Source organism: Sabethes cyaneus, chromosome 3 (assembly GCF_943734655.1).
Source record: "Sabethes cyaneus chromosome 3, idSabCyanKW18_F2, whole genome shotgun sequence".
In the NCBI taxonomy this organism is placed as follows: Eukaryota; Metazoa; Arthropoda; class Insecta; order Diptera; family Culicidae; genus Sabethes; species Sabethes cyaneus.
Genome location: NC_071355.1, coordinates 52,458,983 through 52,463,630, shown reverse-complemented (window position 1 = coordinate 52,463,630; position 4,648 = coordinate 52,458,983). Strand labels below are relative to the sequence as shown.

Sequence of the window (4,648 nt, the reverse complement as noted above, 5' to 3'; positions counted from 1 at the left end):
CGAAAATCAAAATGGAACAGAATATGAGGAAAAACGAGAGAAAAAAGTGGAAAAAAAGAAAATGGGAGAGAAAAAGAGGGAAACGAAGAGACTGGACAAATAAAAGTGAAGAACGGAAGAAAAAGAAGAAAACTGAGAGTAAAGAAGGAAACTCCATAAAGCAAACAAAGAATATGAGAAACCGCAAAAAGAAAAAATCGAAACCAGACAGAAAATGACTAAGAAGAGAAAGGAAAAGAGAAAAAATGACACGAGGAAAAACGGAAGAAGATAAAAACCGAAACCGAAAAACCGAAAAAAATAAAATCAGGTCTCAAGAAAAAGACGAAAAACGGGGAAAGAAAAGAAGAGAAAAAGAACAGAGAAAAGGTTAACAGCGGACAGAGAAAAGAAAAAAACGAGTAAGAAAAAAAAGAGGAAAAATGAGGCACTAGTATCTAGAATACGGATTAGAAAACAAGAGAATGGAAAGGAAAATTGAGAAAGAAGGTAGAGAGAGAAAGGGGTTTCCTGGAGGAAACGAAGAAAACGGGTAAAAGAGGTCAAACGGGATATAGAAGAGGAAACAAAATAAAATAAAATAAAATAGAACATTTTTGGAGCAAAACGTGACAGAGAAAAAAAAAGGTAAGTAAAATAGGAGTTAAAAAGGGAAACCGGAAAGCAAAGAGAAAAAACGAAAATAAAACCAAAATAGACGGGACGGAAAGAAGGAAAAACGGGGCATCCTTAAGCGGAAAACAGGCACAAACGAAGACAAAAAATAAAAAGGAAAGGAGATAAAAAGAGTTAAAACAAGACGAAAAGTGGAAACGAACAAAGGAAAAAGAAAAGTCAAAAGACGGAAAACGAAAAAGAGAGTAACAAAAAAAATGAGTGAACAACAAGAGAAAAAAAGAATTGAAAATAAGAAAAATTAGGACAGAAAACGAAAAACGCAACAGAACAATGAAACAGGAAATACGAGACAGCAAAAAGAAAAACAATAGAAAAAGAGGAAAAACGGCAGGAAAAGAAACAAAAGTAAAAACCGGAAAAACAAAAGTATAGAAAAGGAGAAAAAACTAAGCAAAAAGTGGAAACCAGTCTGATAACTGTTTTGTACAGCGTCAGCGTTACGCGGCGTCGAATGCTCCTTGATCGAACCGTCTTGCGGAGGGAAAAGTAGACCCGGCTTCCAGATTGAATGCTTCGTTGACTCTCTTTACTCGCGTTTTGGTTTTTGACGCATTTGTAACCTAACCCTCCCAGTGCTCCGTTTTTAATCTGGGTAGATTGCTTCTGTCGTCTCAAGGTTTCTAGTAATAAGGTCAGAGTCTTCTGCAAAGGCCAGAAACGGACGAAAGCTCCCAGCAAGAATATGAAAGAAGTCAACAGAAATCCGGCCTGGACTCGGATGAAGGCTAAAGCGAGCAGCCGACCGGGATGAAAATCTTTCACGTTGGCCTTCTCCATCATCAGGCGTGCGCCAAATATAGAGATTGTAAAAAAGTATTGCTAAATTCGGCATATAAGTGCTTTATTCGTTGTACATATCCTGATTGAGACCGTTGGTGCTGTGTTTTCGGAAGGGTTTTCGAAACGGGAATTGTGTACCCTGCAATAGATCCGTAAGTTCCGCCGGTTTACAAGTTATAAACTTATCATCTGTTTACAAATTCCAAAGCAACGTATGATTCAGTTTAACAAAATGAGCTGTGGCAAATGATTTGCGATTTCAATAAAATTCTGTGAAAGTATTCCAATGACGTAGTTCTCAAGAATTTACTGTTTAGCATATTACTATGATTCTTTTGCTTTTATTGGTTAATTTTTCTTAAATTTACCAAAAAGTTTCACAATCTCTGAGCTCTCCCTATTGAGTTTAAAATAATAAATTAAATTAACTAGTGGGCAAACACAGCGACGTTTCATGGCTGATTCGTCTGCTAAAAAAATGAGAAAAATCTCCAGGCTATATACCGATTTTGGTAACATTAATCTTTCACTTTCACAAAATTTCAGCAACCGTGCAATTGTGATATTCCAGTTTAACACAGCCATAAATAGCAATTTTTCGCCACTGCCACTGCTATTCTAACGGGGGAGGAAAGTGTATGTAGATTCCCATTTCCCACCCACACCCACGCCAGGTGCTGCAATCCAATCCTTCACCGAGCACAAAGAGTGTGGGTGGCAGGAATTAAAGGTCACCCGTTGTTCGTAGGAAACTGACGTTTTACCACGTTGGAAAGCAGCGGACTATGGTGAGCTTTCAGTGAATAATCTTTTTCAACCAAGCTCATAACTGTGGTAATTAGAATTCTGTTCATTAAGATCGTAATTGATTGGCTTAGCATTAGAGTATTGACAGCAGTGATTTGATTCGACATTTGATTTCACCTGCAATTGAATTTGTTGGTGTATTTTGCGAATATGTAACTCTGTTTCATAACTAACTGAGCTACTTATCAGCGAACAATGTTGGAATGTTCATCATCATCCTACTTGAGCGAAAGGATGCATCAACTGATGACACAGCCTGAAGGGTGAACATATCGAGAATGGTTTGAATATCACCGTCCAGGTGGCCTGTAACAACGAACCAATCGCCATTCCATTTGTTTTCCAACTTATTGAAATTCCTGTTAAAAGCAATTCATTCATCTCATTCGACACGAATCACCACCGACAGCGACAGATAGGACACCCGATGTGATGACGGGCTATCCGTGTCAGCCACCCACTGGCGACCTCCGCAGCATCACCCGAGCCGAGAACTTTCTATGCTAAATGAGACTTCAAGCCGTTTCGCTAGATAGGTACCTACATATATTACGTGTATCACATAGAGGAACTGGCACAAACCAGAAGCCGGGCTTTTGTCTTTGTTTGTACTTTAGCTGATGTCGATTGTGTTCTCTGCCTTTTCGTTTCAGCACATTTCATTCGGCTTGTCCCTCTCACTCACTCTCTCTGTCTGTCTTTCTATAGCAAAATATAAGGATTTGTGTGAATTGTTGACACTGAGGATAGCGAAGTGTTGGATCGCGAATCGATTATTGAACTTTCTCGTTTTGCCTTCACAGTGTAGCTCCTATAGCTCGCGATTAGACCGAGAAGGAAATGTTTTTTTTTCTGTTTTTGTTGATAACCATCAATCGAAGTTTCAAATGGATAGGCTAACTACTTTTAATAGACCTGTCACACGTTTAGCTTATCTGATGAAATTCTTAAAATATAATTCTCGTTCAGAAAAGAATACTTTTACAATAAAATTACTTAGAATAAAAACCGTAATTCAAAATAGATTTGAACTTAGTTTCCAAATTTTCTGAACTTATCTTCTTGTGAAAAGAAGTGGTAGAAGACACGCACCCTACCTGACATCAATGGCAACAAGATTTGCAAACTTTTTCGTTGTTTGCTTATGTACTATAGATTAGTCGTACGCGTATGAAACTATTAATCATCACCCACCCCAGCACCGTCCAAACACCCTAAATAATGACCGAAAATCTAGGCTATAGAGAGCCTCACTACAATTCCGTACACTCACACCTCACATCCATCTCATCCCGGTAGCACGGCTGAAAGATCACGGAGTGATAAATCATTTAGCAATAGGCCAGGCCTCTTCTATTCTTGGCTTTCCTATCCTCAAACAAGCAGCGCTCTGCTCAGATTCGGTCCATCAGGCTCGAAGCGTCAGCCATCAGCTAGCTAGGAGAAGAAGCTGCTGAAGGAACAACTACGCGCCGAATACGACGATGAGTTAATTTCCTTCGATTAATCAGCAAACTACCGCCATATGTACGCGCCAGTCGCCAGCTGGGGTGGGTTGGCCGGTCACAGCCTTTTCGAGAGGTGTAGGATGGTATTATCACCGTATAAGCGCGCGTGATGATATTGGAAAAGTCTCCCGAAGGACAAGTGTGTTTTCCGCCAGGCTGTGGGTGAAACTTGAAATTTGGCACAGTTCAGAAAAATAGTTTGGTATAAAATTAAATACTGTGCAAATTCGCATTCAGACAGTAGCTTGCAATTATCAAGGAAAACACATCCCATATTGTCTAGTGGTTAGGATATCCGGCTCTCACCCGGAAGGCCCGGGTTCGATTCCCGGTATGGGAAGCATTCTTTTTGCCAATCTGCCTGACTGCCTGCCTGTGCTACCTGCCAGCTATAAACCAAAGTGTTATTTCACTGTGATAAAGCAAATTTGAAATTATTTTAATGATGCTTTTTCCTCTTATCCCATTAAGAATAACAGCTATAATTATGCGGACTGAATAGCGAGTTTTTTGTAGCGCAACGGATTGACAGTTGTGCGGTATGAGCCGCACTAATTTACTAATGATATATAATAATACACGGATGCTCAAATAATTGCTGCAAGTGCTTTAATGTAAATACCGTCACCAGTAGGCTGCATCAGGAGAAGAAAATAAAAGACCAATTCTGCTACCGTTGACGAAGGTATTGAAGAGTCTATTATTATGCTATGTGAGGCTTTATGTAGCACATGCTAAGCAAAGTTGACTAATATCTATGTTTATATCTACCATCAGCCGCTTAGTTTTGACCTGTATGAAAATATATTTTTCACAGTCGAAAGGAAAAGAAATTGAACGGTATTCGACTTCAGTGTTCATTTTGTGATACAATT

At 39.2% G+C, this 4,648-nt stretch overlaps 1 non-coding gene across 1 annotated transcript; it reads left to right on the top strand.

The window, feature by feature from the left end:
* Window positions 1-4,041: 4,041 nt before the first annotated feature.
* On the top strand, window positions 4,042-4,113 carry Trnae-cuc (transfer RNA glutamic acid (anticodon CUC)). Its single transcript has one exon. It is a non-coding gene; the product is annotated as a tRNA-Glu (tRNA).
* Window positions 4,114-4,648: the final 535 nt, after the last annotated feature.